The sequence below is a fragment of the Arachis hypogaea genome, chromosome 6 (genome assembly GCF_003086295.3).
Source record: "Arachis hypogaea cultivar Tifrunner chromosome 6, arahy.Tifrunner.gnm2.J5K5, whole genome shotgun sequence".
Lineage (NCBI taxonomy): Eukaryota > Viridiplantae > Streptophyta > Magnoliopsida > Fabales > Fabaceae > Arachis > Arachis hypogaea.
The window spans coordinates 113,509,528-113,526,052 of record NC_092041.1 but is presented as its reverse complement, the minus strand read 5'-3'; the positions used below and the strand labels follow the sequence as shown (position 1 = coordinate 113,526,052).

The 16,525-nt window shown below is 30.9% G+C and overlaps 2 long non-coding RNA genes across 5 annotated transcripts; one reads left to right on the top strand and one right to left on the bottom strand.

The window, feature by feature from the left end:
• Nucleotides 1–10,056: 10,056 nt before the first annotated feature.
• On the bottom strand, nt 10,057–11,847 carry LOC112757846 (uncharacterized). Its single transcript, XR_011862692.1, has 3 exons — nt 11,738–11,847; nt 10,916–11,536; nt 10,057–10,730 (listed from the first exon to the last, which is right to left on the bottom strand). It is a non-coding gene; the product is annotated as an uncharacterized lncRNA (long non-coding RNA).
• Nucleotides 11,752–15,403, top strand: LOC112755862 (uncharacterized). Of its 4 annotated transcripts, none has more exons than XR_003179087.3 (4): nt 11,756–11,904; nt 12,141–12,254; nt 12,769–13,320; nt 14,972–15,403. It is a non-coding gene; the product is annotated as an uncharacterized lncRNA (long non-coding RNA). The 4 variants fall into 4 exon arrangements; XR_003179088.3 differs by lacking the exon at nt 14,972–15,403 and adding an exon at nt 14,355–14,735; XR_011862691.1 differs by lacking the exon at nt 14,972–15,403 and having other exon boundaries at nt 11,752–11,898; nt 12,769–13,446.
• The last annotated feature ends 1,122 nt before the right edge of the window (nt 15,404–16,525 follow it).

The window sequence follows — 16,525 nt, the reverse complement described above, 5'->3', positions numbered from 1 at the left end:
TTGGCAATTAAGTTTAACTAACTTGGTCCAAATCCAACAAAAATCAATGTCATTAGTGAGAGCTAAAGGATTACTATGTGTTCATAACACACAGTAGAAAAAAAGAAAGTAATCCTAAAGATCTATTTTGTATTTAAATTTTATTCCAATAATTTAATATATAGATCAGATCTAAATACCTTTATAAACGCTTTAGTAAAAACTTTATTCTTTGATTATACGAAGGCGCTATGCGTATCCACACCGAGACCAACCTTTGCTGTCAATTCCTTGACCAATGGACATCTGATCTAAAATTAAGAAACCTCATGCAACTCTTTGCACGCCATAAAATTCTTCTCCAAGAATTAGGTTCACATACATTTATGTGCGTAGAGGTAAAGGAATAAAATTCTTTTGTTTTATTCTCATCTCCATCACATTCCTCTACTCTTGGCATACATATATATAGTATGAGATTTGTTACTGATTTTAAATTTGAATCTCAATTCAAATTTAAATCATATCATAAAATTCTAAAATTGAATCCTTCAAATTTATGAATCATATCATAACTCAATTTGAAACAGATTCAATTAGGATCTCATCCAAATTTAGAATTCAAATTTAGAAATAGAATAACCAATTATTCTCAAATCTCATTTAATATTCTCAATTATCATATTATTATTATATTCTTGGTGCTAGCAAAAAATATAATAATATGCCATCTGAATTAATATAATTATTTATTTGATCAAATCAAAATAATAATCAAATAATTTTACAGCAAAGATTAAAACACTCGTTAGTGTGTGACCCCATAGGTTCAATACTAAGCGAGTAGTAAATTAATCATATTAAATTTACTATTAAGGTTGACATCTAGCAACACTCCTCAACGACCCGATAGTATGAAGTAATATATTTTTACTAAGAACCTCAGAAGAACAAAGTATAATTCCTTCCATCTTTCCAGCTCTTGGTTAACCCTTAGAGTATGGTTTAATTGTCAAATTCTAACTTGTTACCATTATTATAATGAACCGTGAATGACCTAAGAAACTCATTTCTTCATTCATTCAATCCCCTTGACCAAGGTTTTATTCGTCTCAGTCATTATAATCATAGAGCTCAAACTCTTTACCGAGAGTTGACGGATTCCTTATTGATTAATCATTAATTCTACAAGTATTTAAATCATACCCAATATCCATTCAACTAGAACCCTAGGGTATTAGGTGTCCGGGATCAAAGTATAATAAATACATTATTAATTACTATGACAGTCGCAGGTCAAAGGAAACTCTATTACTATGTTCATCTTGAGAATATCCTATTGACAAATATACGGTAATTATAACCATTAGGAATTCCCAAAGTGAGTCAGTTCAATGGTTATATCTCTATATGCACCATCTATATATATAATTTAATAAATGAGAACTATTAATATTCATCCGATGAAGACCATTATATATATATATATATATATATATATATATATATATATATATATATATATATATATATATTATTAATGTCATTTTTTTAATAATCCTATGACCAAGAACAATTTAGATTAAATTATAAAAGATTCATCTATCAATATTGTGATCACTATCACAATGATAAATCTCTAAATTTAATCAAGGACGTTATTATATTAACATTTTAATATAATAACAATAACAAATTATTTGACACATGATTGATTGGATTGTGGTCATACTCCTTATTCCTAACAAGAGCATAGTTATACGCTCCAATTTCTCAACTTCTTCTTTGCATTTCTCTTTGCGTTCATTTTTTTTCTTTGTGTTCTTTTATTGTTGTTGTTATTGCTGCATTTTTCTTTTCTTTTCCTCCTCCTCTTCCTGATGATTTTACAGTATTATGTATTTTTTTTTCTTTGTTTGATTTTTTCTTATTTTTATTCTTGTTAAGAGGATAAAACAAGAAGAATTATAAGAAGATAAAATAAGAAGGAGAAGATGAACAAAAGAAGAAAAAAAAGATCATGATGATAAAGAAGAACAAGAGAATGATGAGTTTTGAGTTATATATAATTTGTCAGAAAATAATATCGAAATTTTTAAGTGTGACACAAAAATTTTTCAGTTTTGACACTGAAATTTTTTAACTGTGACACAAATTTTTGTTAAGGAAATAAAACAAGAATTATGGAGGAGGAGGAGTTTTAAATTATGAAAAATTATCAAAAAATAATATTAAATTTTGTTTTTCTCCTCTTTCTCATGTGTTGTAGTTATTTATTCTTTTTTGTTTGAGTTTTTTTATTCTCTTAAGAGAATAAATAAAAAAATTATTAGAAAATAAAATAAAAAAGAGAAGATGGTAAAAAAATAATAAAAGAAAAACAATAAAAAAAAGAGTTTTCAATTAAAACATATAAAATTCATAACAAACTCGCGATTTAATAGGCATATCAAAGTAACATTTTTTTTTACAATAAGATGTTTTTACTACATGCAGTTTGAATTAATTTAGATGATATAATATTAAATTGTTACGATTTAAATTATGAGACTTGTTATATATATACAAGTCTATATAAATTAATCCAAATTCAACAAAAATTATCCTTAATTTAGAGAGCGTCTAAATACGTACTTTCTCAACTTTGAATAGCGTAAGATAAGAAACGGTTTGTTCTTCTTCAATGTTTATATTTCACATTCTTTGTATTCCTTATTCTTTTTCTCCTTCTTCGTGTGTTTCATTTTTATCGTGGTTTTTTTAATTATTGTTATTGTTGCTACATTTTTTTTCTCTTTCTCTTTCTATTGATTTTGCAACATTATGTATTTTTTTCTTTTTTAATTTGTTTGATTTTTTCTTCCAAAAAGAATTATAAGAAAACGAAATAAGAAGATGAGGAATGAAGAAGAAGCAGTAGAAGATGAGGAAGAGAAAGAGGAAGAGTTTTGAATTATGCAGAACTTATCAGAATAAAAATACACCCAAAACTCTTAAAATACACCAAAATATCTTCGTATTACACCAAAATATCTTCGTTTTATACTCAAATTTGCTGCAAATACAGAAAAATATTTCCTCTAATGTTGCATTTTTCTTCTTTCTTTCCTTATTTCTTTCTTTTTTTAGTTAAATGAATGTAAGTTCATCGTCTTCCAAGTAATTTTGCAGCATTATGTGTTTTTTTTTTTGTTTGATTTTTTTTTTATTTTTATTCTTGTTAAGAGAGTAAAACAAGAAGAAACTTGAGAATGTAAAACAAAAAGGAAAAGATGAATAAGAAAAAAAGAAGAAGAAGAAGATGGTGATGATGATGAAAAAAAAGAAGAAGTAGCAGAAAATGAGGAGGAGGAAGAGGAAGAGTTTTGAATTATGTAGAACTTATCACAATAAAAATACAACTAAAATTCTTAAATTACACCCAAATATCTTCGTGTTACACCCAAATTTGCTGCAAATACAGAAAAATATTTCTTCTAATGCTGCATTTTTTCTTCTTTTTTTTCTTATTTCTTTCTTTCTTTTAGTTAAATGAATGTAAGTTCATCCTCTTTCAAATAATTTTGCAGCATTATGTGCTTCTTTTTATTCTTTGTTTGATTTTTTTGTTTTTATTCTTGTTAAGAGAGTAAAACATGATGAAACTTGAGAAGGTAAAACAAAAAGGAAAAGATGGATAAGAAAAAAAGAAGAAGAAGATGGTGACGATGATGAAAAAAAGAAGCAGTAGAAGATGAGGAGGAGGAAGAGAAAGAGTTTTGAATTATACAGAACTTATCAGAATAAAAATACACTCAAATTCTTAAAATACACTCAAATATCTTCATTTTACACCCAAATTTGCTGCAAATATAGCAAAATAATTCTTCTAATACTACATTTTTTTCTTCTGAATTGAACCACACCTCAGTCACTTGATTGGATTCAAAACAATAATCTAAACCTGAATTATTCATTATCTTCAACAACGAGATAATTGATGATAGAGGAGAAAGAGAAAAATAATAAAGAAGAAAAATAACGAGGAACGTGCAGTAATAACAACAAGAAGAAGAATGTGCAGTAACGGCATGAAGCGCGTGAATATAAATGACTTGTAAAGACTTATATGGAAAAAACGCTTGTATATGAAGTAATAGCTCATCCGAATTTTAAATTTAAAAAATATTATTATTGAAAATTTTATATTGTCAAAGTTTTCCTTAAAAAATTTAATTTAAATCACATGTCATCCAAATTTAAATTTTGAACCCTAAACCATTTATCACGTAAGGAATTCGAATAACTAACGTTAGCCACATGGAACAAACTAAATTTGGACAACATATAATTTAAATTAAAATTGTTTAGAAAACCTTTAACAATTTAATTATGAAAAGAAAATAAACTGAAAATGATTGAGAGTTGGATTCTTGGTGCTTGTCTTTTGCTGAATCAGTGAAACATACATAATCTGCTCCTTCTATTGCTATTGACTGGAGTCCACTGAAAGTAAGAGCCAAACTCACTCACTCACTCACTTTTTAACTTTCTTATTATTAATTCTTATGTCATACTTTGGTTACTTTCTCCCTTTCTTGGTGAGCTTTTCATTCTTTTCCCCAAACCAAATGTGGTGCGGTAAACACAACCATGTCAATATAATTAGGTGTGACAGCACAAGAAAACAATACATACATTATTGTAATGTAGTACATATTATTTATGGCTAAAAATAGTTGACATAATTGAGAAGCATTACCCGTGTTTTATGTTGATATGTATTCGATTTACAATATTTAATATGACGAATATTTTTAGTAAATTAAAGGTTAGGCAACAAAATCAATTCCTAATATCTGAAATGATAATATATATGATATTTTTCACCAATTTTTTTCTATATTTAAATATTTAACTTTGCGGATTAAGTTTTACTCAATATTCAATCCACTTTCGAGACTAACTCGAACTTGGTATTTTGGTGAATAATATGTAATTAAATATTTCTGTAAATAATTAACTAAGCTTAATTGAGTGGTTAATTGACTTGTTCGCTTAAACAAATATCAGAATTTAAATATTATATTGTATATGATGTATTATGTAGCAATCTATTGGACCCTTAAATCGAGTTTAAATCTATGATAAATTAGTTCTTCACCTATTCATAGCCCTCTATTTTATATCCATAGGATGGTGAGTGTAAACCATTATTAATTTCTAAATCTAGAAACTTAGAGGAGATATCATTCCGACAGTTACGTGAAACAGTGATTTGGGTCTGAACGTGAGACCCACACTCTTTATGAGGTAGCATTTGACTTGTTCTGCCGATGTATCGCCGTCTGAGTTCCTCATGAGGAGATGGGAGGTGGTACATGCAAGGGACTCCGATATTTAAGTTAGCAATGATTTTAGACAAGTTTTTAGTAGATTAGAATGTGAATATACTTAAGGGATGTCAATATATTTATAGTAGAGACAACAACTAACTTTTCTAGAGAAATTCTATCTTTTTTGGTAGATGACCATTCCCTTCATCTTGAGAGTTTGTTGGGATTTATCTTTTAGGTGAGATAGAAATAATAATAAAGATTTGAGGAGACAGTTATTTATTTTGGACAAGTAAAAATGATCTTTTTTGTTATGTTTGACTTCTTAAAAAGATCGAGTAAATGATAAATGACTTTTTTATTTTTATTGGACCTGATTTTTTATTTTGAGATAGAATATGATGAACAGATATAATCTTATTTAATTCCGCGTATAGTTCCGGTTTAGAAATATGATATATCTTCAAAGATTTGATCCCATATCGGATGTAATTATAGTCGAGCCGCCGGTATGACGGACGGGCCATGATAAAGCTTCACCCGGACCAAACGGAAAAAACCTTTTGGTCTTAAACAGAACAAGTATATATATAAATGTGTGAATTCTGAATTAGGATGAACAATAATGAACTTGCATTGTTACTTGAATCTTATGAAGAAAGCAAAGCACAAGAGTGGCTAGGCATGCACCACAGTGGCGATAAGATTTTTGACTTGTTTTGTATGAAACATATCCTTAGCCTCAAGAAGGTCCTAGCACTTTCCAAGTTGTTGCTATGGTGGGTCTAACTTTGTACGGATTCTTTCCGATAACTCATTGTTACACAATGACCCCATTTTATTGGCATCTTCTATTCTATGATACAACACAATTTTTCCATGTGCCTAACTATCACAAGCAATAGGGACCCCATCACACTTAGATATTTTTTTCTTCCATTTCTTGTATTGTTCTTGTTCTTTTATGTTTTATGCCTAGTCAAACATAGTAAATGGGTGAAGCTGAAGGCATTTATTTCTTCGCTATCATACCTATGTTCTTCTAAAATTTTGCAAAGGAAAAGATATCAGTAAGAATGGTCCATATATGAAATTGATTTGTGAACATGCATATCATAAATAAGTTAAAAAAGTTCCATTGTCTTTTTGTCGTCTTGCCAGAAGAGTAATATAAAAATATATTATATTTCAAACTATATAGAGTGATAAAGCCTATGTTGCCTATGGTAGTAAAGTCCGGTGGTTATAATAGTTATAATTATAGTAGGTGTATTAAAATAAGGGATAAGTACGATTTTAGTTCCTAACGTAGAGGTCGAAAATTTATTTTGTTTTCAGCCTTTTTTTTGCTATAAAATGGTCCCCAAGATTTCAGTTTGTTTTAAAATCGTCTTTTTTACCAAATTTTTTATTTTTATTATCAAATTATCTCTAACTAAAAAAATTATAAAATAAAATAAAAAAAGAAAGGGACGCAGGGGGAGGGGAGAAAGAGAAGCGAGAGGGGGTGTTGTTTCGGGAGGAGGGGAAAGGGGGAAGGGGGAAGGGGGAAGAGGGGGAAGGTCGCCCGCCGCAGCCGCTCCACACCGCCGTAGCCGCTCTACGCCGCTTCTTTCTTCCTCAGCAAATACACAGCGCCGCCGAGACGGGGGAGGGGGGAGAAAGAGAAGCGGGAGGGGGTGTTGTTTCGGGAAGAGGGGGAAGGAGGAAGGTCGCCGCCACAGCAACTCCACACCGCCGCAGCCGCTCCACGCCACTGCTCCTCCACGCCGCTCCTTTCTTCCTCAACAAAAACACAGCGCAGCCGAGACGGGGGAGGGGGGAGAAAGAGAAGCGGGAGGGGTGTTGTTTCGGGAAGAGGGGGAAGGGGAAAGGTTGCCGCCGCAGCAGCTCCACACCGCCGCAGTCGCTCCACGCCGATGCTCCTCCACGCCGCTCCTTTCTTCCTCAGCAAATACACAGTGCCGCCGACAAGAGAGGATCGAAGTCCTCCACAGCGCCGCGACCACCACAGCACCCTCCTCGTGGCGATTTGTACTCCGCCAACACCACATCGCCGTTCACCGCCGCAGCCCCTCCTCTCCACCACCACCGCAACCCTTTCTCTCTGTTTCAATTTTTTATTCCTTTTTTTTTAATTTTTCAGATTCAAAGGATTCCATTGTTGTTATTGTTGATGATGCTTCTGATTGTTTCTGTTTATTCCTTTTATTTCATTGTTGTTGTTGATGCTTTGGTTGCTTCTGCTTCTGCTTCTGCCTGTTTTTGCTTCTGCCTGCGCTTGTGCTTCTGGTTGAGGAAGAAGAGGGGAGGGAGGGGGTATTTTTGTCCGAATGACTATTTTAAAATAAACTGGAATCTTGGGGACCATTTTGTAGCGAAAAAAAGGTCGAGGATAAAATAAATTTTCAACCTCTACGTTAGGGACCAAAATCGTACTTATCTCTTAAAATAACTAATATAGTTTATTAAGCATGAATACTTTGATGAGTTATTGTGTGTGTAGGCCAGATAATTTTAAACATGATACTTATTATTAATATTTATTTTAACATGTGTGTCTTCTGTTTTTAACCGTTTCTTAATAAAAAATAAAAGATTATTTTTTAAATACGTTTAAACATACCTAAATATCATCACATATCAGCATATCGAATCTTATTCGTAATATGTATTTTTAAAATGAATCTAAAAATAGTATATATTATTATTTATTAAAACAAAAAATATTTAAATATTTTATATAATTAAAAAAGATATTAAAAATAGTTAAAAATTAATTTATTTTTTAATATCAATAAAATATCATTACAATTTATTTAAAAGATAATTTATATTTATGTATATATTGTGTCCCTATGTCTTATTATAAGAATTTAAAATTTATATGTCTACATGTTCTATATTATGTCGTGTCTCATGTTCGTGTCCATATTCATACATCATAACTACTAGTATACAATACACATTAAAATATAAAATATATTAAAATTAAATTAAATTATGCATGTATTTATAATGGCTGATATTAGTAGTTAATTTTATTATACAAATAATATTTTTGTAATAGTTATAGTGCTTTAATTTATAAAGTATTATTAAAATTAACATAATATTTGTTTATTATTTAACAAGTTTTTAATTTAAATAATAATTTCTTTTATCAAAATATAAGAAAATAATAATTTTAATTTTAATAATATTTATCTAGTCACCATAATTATAGACATTATAGACTCTACCATATAAAATAGTTTATTAATGAGTCATTTATTTTTCATTTTCATTTTCCTTTTCATATGTACAGGCATTCTGTGTGTGTTGAATATAAAATAAAAACGTTTTGTTTGTCGTTTTTTTTTTCAAAAAAGAGATGATTAATTATATGATACATAAGAACACATGACTATATTTAATGCAGTTGTATATCAACATGAATATTAGCATGATAATACGTAGAGTTAGTCAAGAGAGATAGCAAAGTTGACAAATACTAAGTATATTCGAGTCTTCTCTACTATTATTTATTAGGAGAATTTTTCGTAGGTGATTGAAAAAATAGTAAAGATTTACTAACAAATAAATATACTTCTAAGATTTCATAAAATGAACCAATAAAAGGAACGGAAATTTTTGCTCAAATGGAGATAGATAATCAAAAAGCGACATTTAGATTGAAGTCGCTATGGAAGATTTATTTCTTCCAACTCAATCAATCCACTCAATCACAAATATCAAATTAAGAAAGACCAATAATTCAAAACCTAAACCATAATCCTAGAAACCAACGATCCTGAAAACATTACGTACGTAAGACAAGTAAAGAAACAATCACTGCTTATGATCTTCTTATGCGTCTTTTTTTTTTTTTAACTGGTTTTTATTAGGTAAACAAGATATTTTTATGAGTTAATAGTTAAATGAGTTCCTAAAAGATGATGTATTTTTTAAATTTGTCTCTTAAAAATTTTTTCAATTAAATTTATCCATCAAAGATTAAAATTAATCATATTTGTCCTTCAGTTATTTTATTAATAATAATTTTTGTCAATAATTAATATTATGAAACATTAATTGACAACATAACATATATGATATCTAATATGTCTAATTGAACTTTGACAAAATATGTTTGTAAAAAATTAAAAATATATTAATTAACATGCATATATGATATTTGACCTGTCTAATTGAATATTGGTTAAATATGTTTACGAACATCTATCAATTTAGTTATTTTTTTTAATTACATAAATTATATTTCTAATATGACCACTAAATTGATAAATTTTCATATATAGGATGTCATGTATAATATCAATCAACATTTCAAATTATCAATCATTGATGAAAATTATTAATGTAAATGACAAATATAATTAATTCATAATTTTAGAGGACTAATTGATTGATAACATCTTTTAAAAATGAATTTAAAAAATATTTTATGTTTCAAGATAATTTTACTATAAACTCATATTTTTATAATTAAGTTGAATTAAGTTTTTTTTTTTTATCTTCTTATATGTTTTTTTAAAATGATTTTTATTTGGCCAATAAGTTATTGTACTAACCCAGTTTAAACAAGTTCATAACTTATTTTTCCAAAAAACTTATATAATTTTCTCGTAATGTTGTAATATTTTTAAATACTTTTAGAGTAAGAAAAAAAAATTGTATTTTAACGTATGGTAACAACAGTGGTATTTTTTCTTCTTCTTCATGAGAAGACCCAAGAATAATTTTTAGAAAAAATAAAAAATGTCCCCAAAGTAAATATAATTGTAAAATTAAATGGAAAAAGAGACCAATTAACCCTAAATCATTTTGATAGAATATCAATCATTATGATTATTGATCTCCCTCTTTTGTAAGCTCCCAACAACAATGATTAATCACTCAGAAAGTGTCTGATCTTGAGAAGTAGTAGTAGTAGTTTTTGTTGTTGTTGGTTGTATGGTTGAGAAGCAACTTTGGGATCTACCTAGTGGCCTACAACCATTGAAACTGTCCTTCCTAGGAGAATCCAATGTCCTAAAGAGGATGTTCTTCATTGCAATTATGAATTCCTCAGTGGGGTTATTGGGTGGACTAATTGAAGACCTGAATTGTTGACAAAACTTCATGTGACTTCTAATTGCTTCATCCATTGTCATCATAATACTCTCATCCTCACTTTTGTTCTTTGATCTCAGCCGTTCTTCCTTCACTGCCTCACCACAAAGTCCGCAAATCCAACGGCCCTCGAAACGCTCCTTCACGCGCGTAATATACGCCTCCGTGCACTCCTCCACCAATCCACAACAACAGCATTTCACCGCCGAAACTGTCTCCACCTCCGTTGCCGCCGCCGCCGTCGTCGCACACTCAATGACCGATGGTGATTTTGCTTCTCTTTTAAGGATATTATCATTGGCCATTTCGTGAATGTGTACTCTAATTCAAATAAACACAAGCGACAATAATTTTAGGGTTAATTCTAAATCTTAAACGATAAATATTAAAGCATATATTTATATGAATAAATAAAAATAATAATTTTTAATTCTTTTTATTAATAAATTTTTGAAGAACAATGATTGAAAATTATATATACACAAATAACGTAACATGATAATTACCGTATCTAGAATGGATGAAACTGTGGAAGATAGATAATCCAATGAAGGATCTGAATGAAATTATGATAGGAAGAAAGAAGAAGGTATACGTCCCCAACTGAATGTTCTTATTAGCGGCAAAATAGAGAACCCAAAAGTCCCAAAAGGAGTGTAGTACTTTTCAGAACTCAGTTGAAGAATGGTACTTTAATTTTGAGAATTAATAGGAGAAATCTTTCTGCCTCTGTCTGTCTCTCTTGATCATGGTATATATAGCATTTGTATATAACTAAGATTTTGAATCTCTTTTCTGTTTTTTTTTTTTTTAGAGAAAAGGACAATTTAGTCCCTGACCTTTTAAGCCTCAGACATTTTCGTCCCTGAGCATTGGAAAATACATTTAAATTCCCGACGTTCCTGAAAATAAGACCGATCAGTCCCTCCGTCCATGAGCCACCCTTAGAGTGGACGGAAAATGCTGAGCTGGCTCCCCTATGCTTACCTGGCTCAACGGCGTTCCCACGTGGCACGTTAGTGGAATAGAGGTTTTAAAAACGGGACACATAAGTCCCTCTCACTCAAGTAAAATGACTACATTGCCCTTAACCATAATTCTATCCTCACCGCCCCTCTCCTCTTCACCTGCGCAGCCCCCAACCCTCCTCTCCTCACTTTTTCTGCCTTCTCAACTATACACACACAAAACAAATGCATTCACACACATGGAAGAGAGATCCGAGAAGGGAGATGCGTCGCCGGTAGGGTGTGGGCCGCCGTCACGCCATCGTGAAACTGGAGGGAGGAGCCGTCGCCGCCACGCCTCACCGTCGATCTCCTCTTCACCTGCTTTCAATCCCCAATTGGAGACCGATCTTCTTTCTTCCAATCTCTCATCTGCTTCCTCATACATTCCGATTCGCTTCTCTATTCTGATTCTACGATTCCATTCCATTCCATCAATTTAATTCTTCTACTCTCCGATTGTTTTCCTTCCACAGCTAAAGGTTAAGGTCATTTCTCCCTCTCTCCCTCTCTCTCTCTCTCTCTGCTATTTTTGACCGATTGAATTGGTACTGTGAGGTTTGATAATTTTGAAAATTGTGGATTAATTAGTGGTCATGCCTGTAATAAATGACGATTTTAGTAAGGTGTAATAACAAGTTTAGATTTTTTTTGGATTGGGTATATAATTTGGGTTTGCTTATTGATATGGATTTTGTCGTTGCGTGGTTTTGGGATTTTGCAGAGAGATGGCTAACAATGCTGCTACGTGTGCTGAGAGGGCAACAAGTGACATGCTTATTGGTCCTGATTGGGCAATTAACATTGAGTTGTGTGATATCATCAATTTGGACCCTAAGTAAAAACCTTATAGCTCATACTCTTGCTCCTTTTCTGTTTAACTTTTCTTTTTGTCTCTCATATTCTCATTAATGGACTGCTAAAGTGAAGTCTCTGTCTTCAAATCGATACTACACCTGTGATTTAGATATTATGTATGTTTTTGGCTTGTGAGTAATTTTATGTAATTTCAATGATCACTGTTCACTAGGTTCCTAATCTTCTGTTAGTGTTTGCCAGAGAACTGTTGGTAATTCATACACTGTGGCTTAGTGAGCTAGGTGTCAAGTAGGAAAAAGTGAAAGTGTGTCCTTTTTTTTCTTGTTAACTTGATATTCAGCTTTTACTTTTTGGTTTTGGATCTTAAGTATGTTGATTGATTCTTTATAACTTATTCTGGACACTGTGGGTTTTCCTTGATTATGTTGTTCTTGATCTTCTCTGCTGAACTGATTAAATTTGCAGGCAAGCAAAGGATGCGTTAAAGATAGTGAATAACTCTAACTCACATGCATGGTATGTATTTGATGTAGGCACTGGAGACCCTTAGTAAAAATTGTGGTGAAAGCGTGTTTCAGCAGATTGTTGAGCGCAGGTGAAGAGGAGATCGACGGTGAGGCGTGGCGGCGACGGCTCCTCCCTCCAGCTTGACGATGGCGTGACGGCGGCCCACACCCTACCGGCGACGCATCTCCCTTCTCGGATCTCTCTTCCATGTGTGTGAATGCATTTGTTTTGTGTGTGTATAGTTGAGAAGGCAGAAAGAGTGAGGAGAGGAGGGTTGGGGGCTGCGCAGGTGAAGAGGAGAGAGGCGGTGAGGATAGAATTATGGTTAAGGGCAATGTAGTCATTTTACTTGAGTGAGAGGGACTTATGTGTTCCGTTTTCAAAACCTCTATCCCACTAACGTACCACGTGGGAACGCCGTTGAGCCAGGTAAGCATAGGGGGAGCCAGCTCAGCATTTTCTGTCCACTTTGAGGCTGGCTCATGGACGGAGGGACTGATCGGTCTTATTTTCAGGAACGTCAGGGATTTAAATGTATTTTCCAATGCTCAGGGACGAAAATGTCTGAGGCTTAAAAGGTCAGGGACTAAATTGTCCTTTTCTCTTTTTTTATTTTGTATTTTATAATTATATTTATTGGATACCGAGTATTAAATATAAAATTAATCTAATAATATCATATAATAATATCTAAGGTTGCATCATATGGACACTGGATACTACTTCTAAACGAAAGACACTAATGGACACGAAAATAAGATGGTGGACACAGGATTTTTAATAAAATCTTTTTTTTTGTCTTTGGTTATTTTTCATTATTCCACAATTACCCCTTATATTATATTGTGAAAAACCCTAACCTTAGCTTTTCTTTACCGTCATTTTCAGGTACTCTCTCTTCTTCTTGCTCTTTTTTTTTTCATTCTTTATCTTCTTATTGCTCTTTATGTCGTCGTCTTCTACTTTGATTTGTTCTTCCTCTTCTTTCATTTCTTTCACAGTAATATCTTCTTCTTGCTCTTTGTTTCTGTCTCTCTTTCTTCTTTTTCTTTTTCCTTTCCGATTCTTTTCTTGATTTTTTTAGGGTTCTTCTCTCTTTTGATTTTGTATCTTCTTATTATTTTTTTATTTTTTATTAATTTTTTTGTGCAGCCAATTACTACTCGTTCTTGTTACAATTTTCGAAAGTCTGTTCTTCTCTTTATCAGTCACATAATCAGATATTACTCTACCTATCCTCTTATTGTTTCTTACTTTTGTTTTTGTTTTTCTATTTAAAAGAATTTTGTTCTGCTTTGTCTTTATTTTTTCGTTTTTAATTTTTTTATGATTTTTCAATCTAAAAATCATATAAGAAGAAGAGCTATATTCTTTTCTTTGACAAAATGTTAAATATTTACAGTGATGGTATGAATGAATGAAAAAATAATTTTGAATTTTAATATGTTGATGTATTTGTTCATAATGAAAGAATGAATGAAAAAATTGTATTGAATTTGTGTCTTGTTATTATTTTTAACTAAAAATTAAAATAATTAGTGAGTTATGTTATTGTTGCTGATAATTTTTAGTATGTGTTAATTATATAAGTTGTTTTTTATGTGTTGATTAGGGAAGAATGGAATCATTGGACCGCTCTGAGCAATTTAGACGATTTCTTTATTATTTTTTTCTTTTATGATTCAGGCTGAACTTGAAGCTGTTACAATATTAGTTTTGATGTTCGTATTTTTGTATTTTAGAAATAGGAGAAGAGGATATTTGTTGATTAGGAATAGAGAAATTAATACTAATTCCTTAAGACGGAATGTATTGAACCGCATAATAGGAGGGGCTATAGAAATTGCATTTGGGAATTAAGGATGAGCGTAGATGCATTAGGAAGATTGTGTGAGTTACTAAAAGTTTAAGGTGGATTAAGAGAAGAAAGTCATGTAAATATACTTGAGCAAGTGATTACGTTTTTAATAATACTAGCTCATCATAAAAAGAACCGCACACTTCAAGTTAGATTTTATAGGTCAGGAGAAACAATAAGTAGGTATTTCAACAAGGTGTTATCCTCAGTTATACGTGTCCAAAGTCTATTGTTTGCAAAAGTTGTTCCTGTTCCAGATGACCAGATGAAAATGGTTCAACGTAAATATAGTAAATAATTGAGGTAGTGATTTTGTATAATCTATAATTTTGTATAGAATTAGTCTTGACACTTCAATTTCTTTGGTTTAGGATTGTTTAAGAGCATTAGATAAAACATATATAGATGTGACTGTCCCTGAAAAAGATAAATCAAGATACCGAACAAGAATTGAAAAGAGAAGATTCAGAACAACACCCGAAAAGAGAAGGAAGAGAGACTGAGTGGGCAGAAACAGAAAACGAGTTGGCAGCGGCGCGGAAACAGGCAACGTCGTCCAGGTGGAACAAGAATCATTCCTCCATAGTTCTTCGGAAAGAGTACGGTTAGGGCGGCAGTGAAGGAATCCGAGACAGAGACATGATGAGAGGTGGGTATGAAAGTTAAAACTAAATATGTCTATTTAGTAATTTTATATCATATTGTAGTCTTGTTCATATTAATCCAAACATAATACTAGACATTACATTAATGTTTTGTCCATTGTATCTAAACATAATACATAAAAAATAATTTTTAGTGTCTCTGTCTCAGTGTCTTTGTCTCAGTGTCATATCCTGTCCTGTCTACAAAAATAAACACAACCTAAGAGACAATAATTTTATTAAATACAATATTTTTTAATTATTAAATATTTATTTAATATTTATAGTTATATTAAAAATATTTTGATAATTAATTTGTCCATACTCATAAATAATCAGTATAATAATACGAGTATATTTAATTAATAATTTAATTTAATTTAATAAAAATAAATATATCTATTCGTTATTTATAAAAAAGACCAGCGCGCTATTAATTAATTTTTAATAAAAAATTTAATTTTTAATTATAAATATATAAATACTATCGAAATCTAAATATTCACAAATTTTCTTTTTTTTCTCTGCTCTCCAACTTTGTCAGGTCTCAAATTTTGCTCCAGAAACTTTTAGTTTTAGTGGATATAATTTTTTAACTACAAGAACAAGTTAAATAAATAATATCATTTTTTTAAAATTAATTTTACAGTATTCATAAATAACTAGTACAGCAATATAAATATATTTATTTTTATTGAATTAAATTAAATTATTAATTTAAATTATAATAATCTAAATTTAAAATTATTTGAATTAAATTGGATGAAATGAAAAAATAAAAATCAAACAAGAAACAATAAAGGCACCTTCATATATTTTCCGTCCCTTTAGACTATATTTTTTTACTAATTTTGACATCACTAACATCATTCTTCTCACCAACACTTTCGATATTACCTTATATATATACAACCTATTATATTAATCCGCCGAAGATTTTTTATTTTTTTTGGCTCCCTCAAATTTTAGAGTTAGCACCACCCACGTTACATTAGCATCCATTAGTAGCTTAGCACTTTGGAAGAATTCCAACACTACTACAATAAACTCCTGACCAATATCATCCCAACATTCCTTAATGAAATTCACATTATATCCATCACTACCTCGAACTTTAGTGGACTCACAATCCCAGACTGCCTCTCAAATTTGCTTAGACGATGGCAGTACCTCTAATGTTGCTGCTTCCTCATCATCAATTTGCTTTACCAACCCATCACAGAACCCAACCATAGGAGCATACTCCTTTCGATACAACTCTTTATAAAATTCTCTAATTAC